This window comes from Mirounga angustirostris, unplaced genomic scaffold, assembly GCF_029215605.1.
Source record: "Mirounga angustirostris isolate CCGP_5_RB_7025 unplaced genomic scaffold, mMirAng1.0.hap1 SCAF_1, whole genome shotgun sequence".
Taxonomy (NCBI): domain Eukaryota; kingdom Metazoa; phylum Chordata; class Mammalia; order Carnivora; family Phocidae; genus Mirounga; species Mirounga angustirostris.
In genome coordinates, this window is record NW_026991709.1 from 82046667 (window position 1) to 82064121 (window position 17455).

General features: G+C 39.9%; 2 non-coding genes across 2 annotated transcripts; both read right to left on the reverse strand.

Annotated features, from left to right (window-relative positions):
• Window positions 1–1486: 1486 nt before the first annotated feature.
• Window positions 1487–1617, reverse strand: LOC123835036 (small nucleolar RNA SNORA63). Its single transcript, XR_006788596.1, has one exon. It is a non-coding gene; the product is annotated as a small nucleolar RNA SNORA63 (small nucleolar RNA).
• Window positions 1618–1947: 330 nt separating this feature from the next.
• Window positions 1948–2126, reverse strand: LOC123835082 (small nucleolar RNA SNORA81). The gene has a single exon (XR_006788638.1). It is a non-coding gene; the product is annotated as a small nucleolar RNA SNORA81 (small nucleolar RNA).
• Window positions 2127–17455: the final 15329 nt, after the last annotated feature.

The window sequence follows — 17455 nt, forward strand, 5'->3', positions numbered from 1 at the left end:
GTGTGTGCGTGTAAGAAGCTCCAAAAATCTGTTATGGTAACCCATACTGATCACTGCTTTCTGCTCAGTTCACCTCATACACTGTAACACAAGTGGCTGGGATATATTTACCACCGCAGCTCTCTACTAAAACGGATAATATGGCCAATCAAAAATGTCTTGGCTGGAGCAATTTAAAAGATCAAATAAGCAGGACAAGAGAAAAACAAATATGGAAAAACTGACTCACTCTTTATCCAAACAATATGCTATTTCACTCATGAAACCAGGCCAATGCCATTTCGGAATGCTGCCTCATCACCTATTTGTGTTGACTACTGTATTTCTTGAAACAAAGTTCTTTTTACATTAGTAGCAAGACATAATTCAATTTATTTAGTAATAAAACCACTATACCCAAGCCAGGGTCAATGTAAATTTCTGCCAGAAAATGCTAACAAAATCCTAATTATAGAAGAATCATCAAGGAAGCATGAGATATGAATAACAGGACAAAAAAAAAAAAAAAAGAGACTCATGTGTAAGCGAAGGCAACCAGATCTAACAGGATTATTGATTTTTCCTTTGAATATCAATTGTACAAAATCCAAAGTCTGGGCTACATTTCACATTTGTTATCCTACTAGGTTCTGATCAACCATGAATCTTCCCAAGTAGAATTTAAATACATCTTATCATGTTACTGGGTGATAAGATTATTTTCCTCATTCATATACCTGATTTTAAAGGTTGTCTGGCTAACAAAATCACACTTCGACAACAGTACATAAATTTATTTCACCAGAATAAAAGCAAATACTCAATGAAGATGACAAATAGTCAGCTGAGAATATAGTTTTCACAAGTAGTGGGCAGCTCATAGTTTATAACCATAGATACTAGTTGTTTATAAAAATCATGAGCCCGAGATTATGATAGTAGACATTCAAATTCTGATTCAAAAAGCACCTGCTGTACATCTTTCAGGCCTTAAAATAGTCATGAACCACACAAAAATCATAGAGCTCACTGTGGAGTGTGGCCTTCATTCCCTCACACAGCTAGGGCTGACCAAGACTGCTAAAAATCTTCCCCTCAAAACCAACTGTGGTAGATAAATACAATTAAATAAAGAATTGAAATACCAGTAAGTTGGTAGTAATCAAAATGTGGTTTATCCCTTATCTGAATTCCTTCTTGATAATGTCTCTTTCTTTCTGTCACCACCTGCAAAATATTAATAAGCCTTAATTCTCATGAGTCATTCATCAAGTCAGTGTTTATTTTTTTTTAAAGATTTTATTTATTTATTTGACAGAGAGAGACACAGCGAGAGAGGGAATACAAGCAGGGGGAGTGGGAGAGGGAGAAGTAGACTCCCCGCTGAGCAGGGAGCCCGATGTGGGGCTCGATCCCAGGACCCTGGGATCATGACCTGAGCCGAAGGCAGACGCTTAATGACTGAGCCACCCAGGTGCCCCTCAAGTCAGTGTTTTACTTGGTAAACATGTCTGAGACCATGCATCCCTGGCTGCTAAGCACCATGGCGGACAGGGCTAGAAAGGTAACAGCTTTAGTTTGAGCAGGGGGCAAAGACAAGGCAGCACTTTACAGCTACATTGTAACTAGATCCTGCATCAGTTTATTAAGGAAATAATTAGATGTTAACAGTGTCTTAACTAACAATACTAGGGAAGAACTACTCTTATCACATCAGATACTGAAATTCCTGGCATGCGTTTTCTCAGAAGCCAGTCTACCCTTGAGCTGTGTTCCGAAAAAGAACAGCATGTGTAGTCCGTCATTTGACACAAGGAACATACTATTTTCTTCCCTCCAGTATTTCAGAAAGGAAAATGATAATTCCTAACAGAGTCAGAATAAAAAACCATTTGATTTCTAACTCTCATCCTATCATTGGAAGGGACCAGTTAGAAATTTATTCTATTAATTTGGCCTAAATACAGATATTATCATCCCAAATCTTAGAACAAAGTATGCTGGACTTAAGAAAGAGGTTCATCTCAGTTTTTCTACTATCTGGTATAGTTATTTTTCTTCTTGTGTTTACTTTGCTGGCTTTATTACAAATATGAAGGCATGATACTAGTTTCTGCAATTTTAGTACAGAGCTTAAGTAAGAAGGTAAAAAAAAAATTCTGGCCATAATTTTTATGTATATCAACAAAAAAAACATTACCCCTTTTCAAAAATATTATAAAATATTGACCGTTTCATAGGTCAATTCTTCCTTCTTCATCAGAATTTGAACTTCTTGATAACTTCCAACATATTGATTGACATTAAGGCAGAAAGCAACCCAACCTAAAAAAAAATAGAGACGACTAATTATGTTGACATATCAATTAAGTAGATATAACAGTTTTCATAATAATAATAGAGGAATAATGTTTGAGACCAAGCGTCCCTGTCTTACTATAGAATGGAGCTAGACAGAGATTGTAGGAAACAGTTGCTTTCAGCAGGGGGAAGGACAATATAGCACTTCACAGCTACATTGTAACAAGTAACCCAACCCGCCAGCTATAGATGAATCATGTGCACACCTGAATACTTGTATTTACTTTCTAGTAGGTCTTGTGGATTTGACCTTTAATCCCTGGACTCAGCATTTTTATCTGCTTCATCCAAAACAAGCATCTGGATCCATTTTGGAAAGTTAAAAGAAAAGTCTTACTTAAGTGTAGGCTGTGCATGGAGACTTCCTTCCAAAGACTATACAGTATGGAAGGGGTGTGTGAGGAGAGTAGCTTTACCTGGAGAAACCTAACAAACACAACTTCAGCCAGGGGACCAAGGTCAACATCAACAGAAAAATCTTTAATATAATGAGATGAAAATGGCACTTTACCTCTGTGGTCTCTACCCCCCCCCCCCCGCCAAAACCCATAACCCCAGTCTAATCTTGAGAAAAACATCAAATTCCAATACAAGGACATCCTACTAAGTATCTGACCAATAATTTCTGACTCCTAAAAACTGTCAAGGTCATCAAAAACAGGGAAAATTTAAGAAACTATCACAGCCAAGAGGAGCTTAAGGAGACATGACAATTAAATGTAATGTGGTATCCTGGGTGGGATCCTGGAACAGAAAGAGGACATTAGGTAAAAACTAAGAAAATCAGAGTAAATTCTGGACTTCAGTTCATAATATTGTAATCAAGGTTGGTTGGTTCATTAATTTTTTTTTTTTTAAAGATTTTATTTATTTATTTGACAGAGAGAGAGAGGCAGGGAGAGAGGGAACACAAGCAAGGGGAGCAGCAGAGGGAGAAGCAGGCCTCCCGGGGAGCAGGGAGCCCGATGTGGGGCTCGATCCCAGGCCCCTGGGATCATGACTGAGCTGAAGGCAGATGCTTAACGACTGAGCCACCCAGGCGCCACCTGGTTGGTTCAGTAATCTTAACAAATGTACCATATTAATGTAAGATGTTAATAATATGGGAAACTGGTGAAGGTATATGGAAATTTTCTGAACTATCTTCTCAATTTTTCTGTGAACCTAAAACTGTCCTAAAACATAAAGTTTATTAAAGGAAAGTCTTAGTATCATGTCTAGATATTCATGCATGGCAATTGGCTTAAACAGGTAATTATTTTCCCTCCCATACCTCAAATATCACTAGTGTAAAAATGCCCTCTGAAAAATATGGTGATACTTACAAAGATATCTCATATTTAACATATTGAATGCTCTCCCTGCAATACCAACAGCTATAAGTGCCATTTCAGCTTGTATGCTGTGCGTTTCATTTTGAACACCATTTCCACAATGCAGTCATAACAAGTTGTTTCCATACGGTAGTCAAGTGCCAGGATTGCTGTTTGGATCTAAAAGTCAAAGCTTAAATTATTATGTTGTAGAAAAACAGGTTCTACCAAGCAATTTCTGAAGCACACAGCTAAATGCTGAACTGCTCATATTTAGTTTCAGATTCTGGTCCACAAACAGCTTTTAAGCAGTGATTTTTTTTAAAAAATCTTTTTTATTGTTATGTTAATCACCATACAGTACATCATTAATTTTAGATGTAGTGTTCCATGATTCATTGTTTGTGTATAACACTCAGTGCTCCATGCAGAATGTGCCCTCTTTAATACCCATCACCAGGCCAACCCATCTTCCCACCCCCCTCCCCTCTAGAACCCTCAGTTTGTTTTTCAGAGTCCATTGTCTCTCATGGTTCGTCTCCCCCGGTTCGTCTCCCCCTCCGATTTCCCCCCCTTCATTCTTCCCTAAGCAGTGATTCTTTTAACACAGAATCACTTCTAAGCTTACAGAATTATCAAACTGCTTCATGATAAAATCCCTTTCAGTGTCTCATTTTTAATTAGATTTTTGTGCCTTTACAAACTTGGGATCCTGTTTCCTAGAGATACCAGTTAGATATTCAAAGAACCCAGACAAACATTTCCTGCATTATTCTTCTATGTGCAGGACATGTAAGTAGGGAAACCAAGTTCTGATTTTGCCTATAAGTAGGCAAATTGTTCTGTTATATATTCACTGATTATCACTTACTTTAAAACTAAAGGGGTTGGGGGGATGGGGTAACTGGGTGATGGACATTGGGGAGGGTATGTGTTGTAATGAGCACTGGGTATTATATAACACTGATGAATCACAGACCTGTACCCCTGAAACAAGTAATACATTATATGTTAATAAAAAAATTTTAAAAAACCCCCGAAATCTTTCCAATAGGAAACTATGACATACAGCCTTGATCTTCATAAAGCCTACAGCTTTGTTAAGAAAAGCTTCCATAGCTAATAGTAGTGAGTTTTGAAAACAGATAACATGCAACAGATATGTCACAAACTATGAAGAGTCCCAACTAATTACAGATCATTGCAGTTTTCATGCTGCAAAATTGCATTTAGACTTAATAACAAAAGGGCATGGATTCTGTCTACCTTAAAGAAAAGAAAGCTTTATTTTCTCTGTCTGGTGAGATAGAGCCCTGCAAACCATATCTGCAAACCTAGTTCCTGTTTAATTTGAAACAAAAACTCTATGCTTGCATATGGACAATAATTAAAAAGAAGGTTCTGAAGGTTCTTTACACCAAATCTTAAGCTATTCTTCACTTTTGTAAAATCTGAAGTGTCTGAGGATTTATGTTCCCCTGGCAGACAGCCATTAAGCAATGACTGAGGGTACAGATGTAAATACACTGTGCTGGCTGCTGGACTGACTACACTGATCTCAGAGTTCTTCTGTGGGATTGAGCCACCTCCAGGGCAACATGCTTGAGAGTGCAGCCTGCCCAGCCTCCTGATACGATGCACTGAGACAGACACATCACTTCTGTGCGTTTCTTCCCCAAATGGATAGCCTGAATCTATGTGTGAAGTACTGGAAAAACAACAACAAAAACAACAATGGAGGGATGTTCTATAAAAAACCTGGCCTCCATTCTCTGGCACCATCCTCTACTCATGTATTTTTAGTACATGCAGAGATCTCTATTATGGATACACTCATGAATGCCAAAAATCACTTCATCATCTAACCTATTAAAATCATGGAAGACAAAGACTGAGGAGCTGTTCCAGAATGAAGGAGGCCAAAGAGACATAACAATTAAATCCAACATGTGATGCTATATGTGATTCTGGACCAGTAAACCATTTTTTTCCCTTTTTTTGTTTTGGTAAAACGTTCATTAGTTGGACAATTGGTGAAATCTAAATAACAATATTGCATCTGTTATTTTTTGATTTTGATAACTGTGTTATGATGTAAGACAATGCTCTTATTTCTAGGCAACACATGCTGAAATATTAAGGCGTAAAGAGGCATAATGTCAGTAACTTACTGCCAAATGCTTCAGAAAAACATTATGTGAGTATATGATATGTGCAACTGTATTTATATACAGAGAATAAAATAAATGTGTTATGAATAGTAACATTTAAGAAATCTAGGTAAAGAATATTGGAATTCTTTGTCCACTTTTGTAACTTTTCTATAAGTCCAAAAACATTTCAAATTAAGTTATTAAAAATTCAAAATACAAATATCAAGCCTACTAACATTTATAATTTATAGAAGAGAAATAAGAGAGGTCTTAAACTGGCAGCTCCTTTGTCTTCTTTGTTTTGCACAGTGTTTTAAATTTGAATTAGATGTTTTCTGAGGAAATTTCATATGCAGATCCAAATTTCCACCTTCACTTGAAAAATCAGTAGATTGTAACCCTGTTCCTTATCCTCTGGTGGCAACTAGCGAATGGCTGCCTGCTTTAGATAGGCATATGCACTGCACATCACTGGATCTCTACCTCTCCTTATTTTTCTTAACTTTTTTACTCACTTATGTCACTGGGCCAGCCCCCTGCAGGCAGTTGAGTGTGAGGCCTTTGATTTATCCAGGAGATCCAGCTCTGCTAAATTTAAGTACTTTAATCTGAAGCTGTATCAATGCCAATTATTAATTTTAAAAAGAGGAAGGTAAAGTGAAAAGTTTGTTCAAGCCCAAGAATCTCTTGTGAGAAATACGTAGATATGTTTCATTTACTAGAAGATGAGAGATGACAGAAAAGGCACTTAAATCAGAATTTATTAAACGAATCTGGAAATTAACAATTTTAAATAAAAAAGGGTTGACTAGGTGAGATTTTTTTTCCTTGTGCACCAAAGATCAAAATTAACCTGGGGAAAAATTATGAGGGCTATTTGGGAAAGCACTTATTTTGGCTCTCTTTAGAGGGAAGAACTTTCTAATGGACAGCTGACTGAAACTATACTAAGCTACTTTCAGGAGGTGATGGATTTCCAGCTTCCTGAAGTGTTAGAAAGAGGTTGGGCAACAACTTAGTGAGGATGCTAAACGGTGGGACTGGGGGCTGCAACACATGTACGAGGCAGCCAGGATGAGTACCTGTCATCGTCCTTCCTGTGCTTGGATCCATGATTCTATGGGGTGCTTAAGTCTCTAGGTAAACCAACACTTCCATCAGAGGATGGTAAAGAGAATAGGAAATAACTCAACAATAAATCATGGGAACTCAAGTCCCCAGGGTGTGAGTCAGAAGGAGAAACCATGAGCCAGCCAGCCGGTGTCTGCTGGGGCCACAGCTCTATCTTTAGTCCCAGTGTCCAAGGAAGTGGCTACAGATATGGAGGACAAAGCCTAGTGAACCATGAGGAGGAGCAAGCAAAATACATTGGAAGGGATCAGCACAGGGTACAGGAAGACCTAGTGTGTGGGTGAGACCCATTTTTATAACATTAGGGGAATAGTTAAGTTATATTTAGCCTTTATGAATGCAAAGCTCTACTTGGTAATAAAACACATCTGTAGAAAATGCTGTTGAAGACAGAAAAGCAGGTTTAAATGAGGCTTCACAAAAACATGATAACTGAGGAAACAGAAAAGCATTCTATACCTTATGTCATGTCTGAATTTTGAAAGCACTGGTCCCAGCTTTCTCCTTGAGGATGAAACCCAGAACTTCCCGGCAGAAAATTTCTCCAGCTGAAGCCCTCAGAGAGGAAATTGATCAGTGTGTTGCTGAATGATGTGTGTGTGTGTTTTCCAGCCTCAAACTCTGGGTGGCCTAACAGGTGGAGTAAGAAGCCAGTGTGATGTGCAGTCCCACAATCTAGGAAGAGGAAGGACAACACAGTCCCTAGTGAATGGGACAATATCATTTTTAGGAAAAATGCTTTAGAGCCTGTGCTCTATTAAACTACCATGGGACTACGGGACTCCAAACTGAACTATGGTATGACAAGGACAACACTGGTAGTGGGATGGAAACACTAATGTTTGCTGGCAGGAAGCTCAGAACTCAGGTATTCTATTTCCTCCCTAACACTGAGATCATTTGCTGAGGGCGGCTTGTAAGGGATGTCAGAGGTTTGCAAAGAGTGAAGAGAATCTGAAACAGCAATTGTATAAATTGAAAGAATGAGGTGCTGAATGCCCAGGTGAAGTCGACTACCAAGAATTTCTTTTAGTGTCAAGTGTTCTCAGTGTACAAGTTTCTCAAGCTCTTCTATGAAGCTTGATGCAGGCACAAAGAAGACAAATAGTTGGATTCATCCATGGTTGCAGTTTTCTCTGGTGGACAAATAGCTAGTAATAACTGACAGCATTTATAACCCTCGGGTGTGCGGAATCAAGTTTTTGTTATGATTTTACAAATAATCAAGGATCAGATATGATAAGTGACTTGTTTATAATCACTTGGGGTAGTAAACAGTAGTTGCTAAGATTAGAACTTCAATCTTCATAATTCCACATTCCTCCTTAGGTGATGGAAAGGTTTTGTAGGTTTTTGAAGAAAAACTGCAAAAAATTCCCAAGAGGAATTTTAGGGAATAGTCTGCAAGTAAACTGTTTTGTTTTGTTTTAGAGAGCGAGCGCAATAGGGAGCAGGCATGTGGAGGGGAGAGGGGGACCGGAGGGAGAGGGAGAGGAATCTTAGGCAGGCTCCACACTCAGCAGCAGAGCCCTCTGCAGGGCTTGATCTCACAACCCTGAGATATAACCTGAGCTGAAATCAAGAGTCGGACCTTAACCAACTGAGTCACCCAGGTGCAGCTGCAAGTAAATGATTTTAATACTGTAAACACTAAGAAAATAAAACAATATGCCAAGAAATATAAAATTCTACAAGGCTTGGGGTGCCTGGGTGGCTCAGGTCATGATCCCAGGATATCTGAGTTTCAGTGAAAAGAAATGTACTGCTCAGGGCACCTGGGTGGCTCAGTTGGTTAAGTGACTGCCTTCGGCTCAGGTCATGATCCTGGAGTCCCGGGATCGAGTCCCACATCGGGCTCCCTGCTCAGCAAGGAGTCTGCTTCTCCCTCTGACCCTCCTTTCTCTCATGCTCTCTGTCTCTCATTCTCTCTCTCTCTCAAATAAGTAAAATCTTAAAAAAAAAAAAAAAGAAATGTACTGTTCAATAATGGTTAAAACAAGTATTTTAGAGGGGCACCTGGGTGGCTCAGTCATTAAGCGTCTGCCTTAGGCTCAGGTCATGATCCCAGGGTCCTGGGATCGAGCCCCACATCGGGCTCCTTGCTTAGCGGGACATTTCTTTTCACTGAAGCTCAGATATCCATAATATTTTTAATTGCTTGGCTTTTTAAAACTTAAAATAAAAATTTAAAAATTAAAAATTATAGAATCAGGGGCACCTGGGTGGCTCAGTCGTCAAGCGTCTGCCTTCGGCTCACGTCATGATCCCAGGGTCCTGGGATTGAGCCCCACATCGGGCTCTCTGCTCAGCGGGAAGCCTGCTTCTCCCTCTCCCACTCCCCCTGCTTATGTTGCCTCTCTCACTATGTCTCTTTCTGTCAAATAAATAAATAAAATCTTTAAAAAAAAATGATAGAATCATTTAGTATGTCAAACATTCACACTTACTAAAGGTCAAATGTAATAGCTAATAATAGCTAAAATTAATAGCTAAAAATTAAAATTAATTTCGATGTCCCAGGCACTTGACAATCCTATGAAGTGGATACAATTATTATCATCTTTATTTTATTTTTATTTTTTTTAAAGATTTTATTTATTTATTTGACAGACACAGCGAGAAAGGGAACACAAGCAGGGGGAGTGGGGGAGGGAGAAGCAGGCTTTCTGCTGAGCAGAGAGCCTGATGTGGGGCTCGATCCCAGGACCCCGGGATCATGACCTGAGCCGAAGGCAGATGTTTAACGACTGAGCCACCCAGGCGCCCCTATCATCTATATTTTAAAGAAGAGGAAACTGAGATATTATGTAACTTGCCTACTGCCATCAAAGTGGTGGAACTAGGCTTTGAACCCAGGTGTGTTTCATTCCAGAATTTGAGCTCTTAGCCTCTATAGGATATACTGCCTTAATCCCTACCTTCATAGTGATGTATGGATCTCCTGCAATACATATGAATATAACCTTGTCTGCTGACATCAAAGCCAAATGATATGACATTGTTTATTAATTATAAAATATACTTTCATCATCAAAGAGCTATATTCCTTGACAGTTTAATACAGTTATTTCTTCCCTAAAATATAAAGTAAATGTTATAGAGGAGAACTAACTCTCCAGCCCTCTGAAAGGTAAGTTTGCTTTTGTTAACTGGATTTATTCCAACAATAAGAAAGAACTCCCCAGGAGTCTTCTCCTGATGAAGGACAGCAGAACTGAAATGGGTTTTTAAGGTGTCCTGGCCTCATTACCCACTAGTTGCATAACGTTAGGCGAGTCTCTTCGGGTTTCATCAGAACATGGATTACAACAACACTCTCCACATAGGGACTGCTGTGTCCCTAAGCAGGCTGTAAATGGTTAGGAGGTGTCCAAGTGTTATTCTAGACTAGGGTTGCCAGGTAAAAAACAACACACCCAGTTCGATTTCAGACAAATAACAAATAATGTTTTATATTTAAATTTCTCTTTATATTGGGGACATAGTTATACTAAAAAATTATTGTTTATCTGAAATTTAAATTTAACTAGCATCTTGTATTTAAAAAAAAAGATTTTATTTATTTGAGAGAGAGCGCGCGTGAGCAAGAGCACACGCTGGGGGAGGGGCAGAGGGAGAGAGAGGGAGAAGCAGACTCCCCGCTGAGCAGGGAGCCCAAGGCGGGGCTCCATCCCCAGACCCTGGATCACGACCTGAGCGAAAGGCAGACGCTTAACCGACTGAGCAATCCAGGCCCCCCTCCTCTTGCATTTCTGTTGCCAGATCTGGCAACTCTACGGCGAGGGGAGCATGGAGAATGGCAAGCCCAGCTCCACTGTCCTCCACCTCCCCGCCCCCCACTAGAGAAACTGAGGCAAAAGGCGGGCTGAAGGGTGAACGTAGGGAGGGGAAGAAAGGGAAGGGCTGGGTGTAAAACGACTCCCTTTCGGGGGTGGGGCTGAAAGCAGAACCCCGGCTCTCGCAGATCTTTCCTCGGGCCCTCCTCCGCCTCCTCCCCTCTCTCTGCGCCGGCAGGCCAAACATCCCCCACCCCCGAGCCAGACCGCAACCGTTACCTCGGCGGCAGCAGCGGGCTCGGGAGGCGCTCCCACCGGTTCCTCTCGGCCGCCATCAGCAACACCGAGACCACAGAGGCCGCCGCCACGTCCCGGGACCCCGCTTGCTTGCTGATGGGCGACTGCGTTTCACATGTTACCCAAATGATCCCTCCATTCCGTCTGGAAGTCTCTTGTCCTCCTCTAGCCACCGTCCAGGTCAGAAGCAAGAACTAGACCAATCCAAGCAAGGAATTCGGGGAGGGGGGGCGTCACCGCTAAAGCCAATCAAAGAACAGAGCTGAGCTACAGTGGTTGCGATTGGCCAATCGGTTTCCTCCGCCCTTTAGGTTGCCTGCGGCTGGGGAGGTGTGGGCTCTGTCCTCAGCCTCCTTAGGCCCTTGGATGTCGGATAGGTGTGTCCTCCTGTGGTCCGTGGGCTTTTCTCTCTCGTGGGCTCTAGGGCTAGGAACCCTTCATGACCTTTAATTTTTAGAGGCTCTGAGGGGAAGAAGGGAAGGGAGCTGTCTTAGAATATAAAGGGATGTGGGCTAAGAAGAATACAAAATTTAATGTTTTCAAGAACGTGAAAAACATATATTAAGAAAGTCCTCCTAATCATCTCAAAACCGAAATTATACAATTTTTAAATAGACTTGATTTTTTCTCTAATGGTATTTAAAAAAACTGAGATATAAATGACATATCACATTGTTTAAGGCGTACAATGTGTTGATTTGACACATTTATATATTGCAATATGAATAGCGTCAGCTAACACCTCTATCAAGTCACATAATTATTTTTTGTGCATAATGAGATTTAAGATCTAATCTCTTAGCAACTTTGAGGTATATAATACGGTGTTGTTAACTATAGCCACTATGCTGGGCATTAGATCTCCAGAACTTATTCATTTTGTAGTTGCAAGTCTGTAGACTTTTTTACAGCAGTTTTAGGTTCATAGCAAAATTGAGCAGAAGATACTGAGGTTTCCCATGTACCCCCCAACCCCCACCCATGCACAGCCTTACCCATTATCAACATCCCCCACCAGAGTGATACATTTGTTACAACAGATGAACCTACAGTGACACATCATTATCACTGAAAGTCTATAGTTTATGTTTGAGTTTATTCTTGGTGTGATTTTATGAGTTCAGACGAAGTTTTAACGATGTATGTTCACAATTGTAATATCATGAAGAGTAGTTTTACTGCCCAAAAAATCCTCTGTGCTCTGCCTATTCATTCCTCTTTCCCCTATAACCCCTGGCAACCACTGATCTTTTTAAATGTGTCCATAGTTTTGCCTTTTCCAGAATGTCATATAGTTGGAATCGTACAGTAGCTGTTTATTGCTTTCACTAAGTAATCACTTCTTTCAGATTACTTCTTTCACATAGCAGTATGCATTTAAGTTTCCTCCATGTCTTTTCATGGCTTGGTAGCTCATTTCTTTCTAGTGCTGAATAATATTCCGTTGTCTTGATGTACCACAGTTTACTTATCCATTCACCTACTGAAGGGCATATTGGTTGCTTCCAATTTTGGCAATTATGAATATAACTGCTATAAACACCCATGTGGTGGGTTGTGTGGAAGGATAAAAGAAGCAATTCATAAATTAGAAAATAGAAATGGGAATACTAATAAATATATGAAAAATAACAATAGAAAAGACAGCTGGCTAGACAGAGGAAGTACAATCGAAATAAAAATAAGGGGAAATAATTACAGAAGCAAAAAATTAATAGAATTGTATGGGATCACATTACTCACCTCTATGTAATACATTTGAAAACCCAGATGAAACAGATGAAATTTCAAGAAAATATAATTTATCAAAACATCCCAGAAAAGATAGTAAGTAGACTGTTTACCATAAAATAAATAGATGTTGAAAATACTGTATTTTCCCACAACTCCATCCACAAAAGCACCATGACTATATGATTTCATGGGAAAATTTTACTGACAAACTTTAAGGAACAGATGCGTTGGTTGCTATTGATTCTATCCTGGGCACAGAAGTAAGGAAACCTTCCAAATTCTATTTATGAAGTGAGTATAACACTGATAACAAAATCTAATAAAACACACATATATCTGATATATACACATACATAGTGACCATAGACAGTCTTTTTTTTTTAAAGATTTTATTTATTTATTTGAGAGAGACAGTACACGAGAGAGAGAGAGCAAGCAAGCATGAGCAGGGGGGAAGGGCAGAGAGGGAGAAGCAGGCTTCCTGCTCCAGACTCAGCTCCAAGCTCAATGTAGGGCTTGATCCCAGGACTCCAGAATCATGACCTAAGCTGAAGGCAGATGTTTAACCGACTGAGCCACCCAGCCCGCCCCAACCATAGACATTCTTTTTTTTTTTTTTAAGATTTTATTTATTTGACAGAGAGAGACACAGCGAGAGAGGGAACACAAGCAGGGGGAGTGGGAGAGGGAGAAGCAGGCTCCCCGCGGAGCAGGGAGCCCGTTGCGGGGCTCGATCCCAGGACCCTGGGATCATGACCTGAGCCGAAGGCAGACGCTTAACGACTGAGCCACCCAGGTGCCTCAACCATAGACATTCTTATCCAGTAAACAAGACAGTATGATGTTAGTGAAAGAATAGACAAATAGATCAGTTGAACAGAATAAAATGCCCTGATATAATCCCACACAAGTATAGTCAACTGATCTTTGACAAAGAGCAATGGAAATTCAATGGAAAAAAAGATAGTCTTTTCAACAAGTGGTGCTGGAAAAACTAGGCATCTATAGGCCATATAATGAATCTAGACACTAACCTTACATTTTTCACAGAAATTGACTAAAAATGGATATAGACCTAAATGTAAAACACAAAACTATAGAGCTTCTAGAAGAAAATATAAGAGAAAATCCAGGTGACCTTGGGTTTGGTAATGAGTTTTAGATATAACACCAAATGCGTGATCCATAAAAGAAAAAATCGATAAATTGTTCTTCATTAAAATTAAAAACTTCTGCTCTGCAAAAGACATTATTAAGAGAATGAAAAGACAAGCCACAGACTGGGAGAAAATATCTGCAAAACCTATATTTGATAAAGGACTTCTGTCCAAAATATACAAAAAACTCTTAAAACTCAACAATAAGAAAACAAACAACTTAATTAAGAAGGGGGCAGATACCTCACCAAAGAAGATATACAGATAAGCATACAAAAGGTTGCTTACCATCATATATCATTAGGAGTTGCAAATTTAAACTGCTATGAGATAACACTAATATCTACTAGAATGGCCAAAATCCAAAACGCTGACAACACCAAATTCTGGTTAGGATGTGGACCAAGAAGAACTCTCATTCACTGTTGCTGGGTATGTACATGGTTTTACAAGACAGTTTGTAGTTTCTTACAAAGGTAAACATAGTCTTACCACACAATTGAGCAATTGCATTCATAGGTATTTATCCAAATGATTTAAAAACTTAAGCCCACATAAAAACCTGTGCACAATATTTATAGCAGTTTTATTCATAGTTGCCCCTAACTGAAAACAACCTAGATGTCCTTCAGTAGGGGAATGGATAAGCAGATGCCTCTACACAACAGACTGTAAAGAATATTATTCAGTGATAGAAAGAAACAAGTTAACAAGCCATAAAAAGACACAGAAGGAACTTAAATACATATTGCTAAGTGAGGGCAGCCAGTCTGAGATGGCTACATACTGCATGATTCCAACTATATGACATTCTGGAAAAGGTGAAACTATGGAGACAGTACAAAGATTAGTGGTTGCTCCAAATTTGAGGGGAAGGGAGGATGAATTGGTGGAGCATAGAAGATTTTTAAGGCAACGAAACTATTCTGTATGATAACTGTAATGGTGGATACATACATGACATTATGCATTAGTAAAAACCCACAGAATAGTACAACACAAAGAGTGACCCTTAATGTATAGACTTTAGTTAATAATGTATCCATATCGGTTCATCAATTGTAACACACATGCCACACAAATAAAGGATGTTAATAATATGAGAAACTGTTTTGAGAGAGTGGGCTTATGGGAATTTTTAGTACTTTCCACTCAATTTTTTTGGAAGCCTAAAACTGCCCTAATAAATAGTCTATTAATGAAAATAATACATCAGATACTCTTTAAAATTCCAAGTGGTTTTGCCTATGGGTAATGGAATTATGATCAATTCTCCTTTTTCCTACCTCTTCTTTCAGTTTTCTGTACTTTGCTAATATGTTCTGCAAAGAAAATACATTATTTTGACAATAGATTAAATTTGGGAAAGGACGTATATGGGGGAGGAGAGTGAAAATACAGAGGTAGAGGTAGGTGTGTTGTCCCCTCCAAATGTACGCACTTGCGTACTCACATGCTCCCCTGTGCCAGGGGCAGCTGATTTCGGGAAACACAAGGTGACAGTGGAATGACTGTCAGGATGGTGTGAGCCCAGGTGACTTTTTCACTCTCTTGGGTTCACCTATCCAGTCAGCTGTGCACTAGACGGCACATGGTGTGACTCCTTAGACAAGAATATGGTCTTATGTACGAGAACAGCTGGACTCCTGGTGCAGAGAGGCTTGTCCTACCAGGCAGCACTTGGGGAAAGAGGCAACATTGCAATATTGAGGCAGTTCCAAGGCTTCTGTGAAATGAGAGGCTTTGACCGATGGCTATTCTCTAATTCTGGGCCTGGTCCGGGAACTGTGGGGTTTACAGAAGGGAATAAGGTATTTTCCTTGCCAAGTAGCCCAGGGTCCAATGCAGAAAGGACAGTGAAGACAGTGGGATGTGGAAAAAGAGGCCCTTTAGAGGGGCATTATCCTGAGGCATTTGTGGTGACCCCTACCCCCTCCCACAGTGCACTTCTACCTCCCTTATCCTCCATCTCCTGTCACCTTCTCCCCACCCTCCCCTCCCTTATCTCTACCATCTCTCTTCCTCTTCTGTTTTCCTCTGCTCTGCCTTAGCACAGAGCTTTTCAAACTGCTGGGAGCAACTCCTTAATGGGTCATACAAGCAGCTGAGTAGGTCCAAACAATCATTCTAAAAAACTTTTTATTTTGAAAAATATTTAAACATGCATAAAAGTAGAGAGAATAAGTAGCAAAACAACCCATATACCACCTTGATTTAACAATTATGAACATTTCCCAGTATTTATCTCATTTATTCTCCTTGCTAAGGTAGTTTAAATTACAGACAATGATGTTTCATCCCTAAAAACTTCAGCATACATCTCTAAAAGAATAAGGATATTTTCTTACATAACTAAATACCCTACTTTCCAAATGCAAATTTCCCCAATTTGGCCATTGTTTTTTAAAAATGAAATTGAATAGAAAGTATTTTAGGGCTTCACATGTAGTAAGGGAAAAGAAATTGTTCATACAACTTTTGTTTTCATTATGTGTATGTATGTCTACTGTGTCATGATGTAAATTTTATATCGTACTGTGGTTTGCAGTCTAAGAAGTTTGAAGAGCCCTGCTGTAGGCCAGTGGTGCTCAAAGTGTAGTCCCAAGACCAGCAGCTTCAGTTTTCCTGGGGACCTGTTAGAAATGCAAATTATTGGGTTCCATTCCACATTACTGAGTCAGATCTCTGGAGGTGGGGACCAGGAATCCATATTAAAAACAAACCAACCAACAAACCTGTATTTTAGGTGATTCTGTTAGTTTGAAAACCATGGATCTAGACTCAACTGGGTGACCGTGTGATGCCCAGGCATCCCTCACCCTCATCTGGGTCACCCAAAGTGGGTCCTTTCTTACTCTTCATTATGCTGAGAGTTCACCAACAGAGGTGGAATCTACTTTGGCAGTGCTTGGAGGAGGTTTCTCTTTCCAAGCTTAGGCAAAGCTGTACTTGAAGGCAGAGACTGGTCTAGATTCATAAGATTAGTAATATTCAGTTTCATCTTTGTACTAGCAACATCGTAAAATGAGACCAAAGCCCTTAAAGGGTTGTTGTGAGGCTTAAACGATGTCTATGAAACGCCTACCATTGCACCAGGCAGGGTAGTCACTTAGTATATGGTGGTGGCAGTTGCTGTACTTGACACTACCTATCACAACCCTGGGCATATGGCAGATGTTCAACGGATGTGAATGGTGGCTAATTGATTCACTGGAGGAGGCAGGCTATTCTGGCTTGTTCCTTGATTTTGTCAGATATTGGAGCAATGTGATTTGTCAGAGACAGGAAATAGATCAGAATTAGGAAGGAGAAAAGGAGGCACAGAAAAGAGGAGGATGGAGAGGAAGAAGAGAAGACAATAGGATTGTTCATAGTCACAAGAGCAATGGAGACAATGACCATTTGTTTTCCTGGGAGTGGGGCAAGGGGAGGTATGGGTTATTGCACACTAAGCGATCATATCTTCTTAGTTACAATGACAGGATTTCAGAACTGGAAAAGGAAACTTGGAGACCACAGACCCACCTCCTCATAGCCCAGGTAAAGCAGTTGGG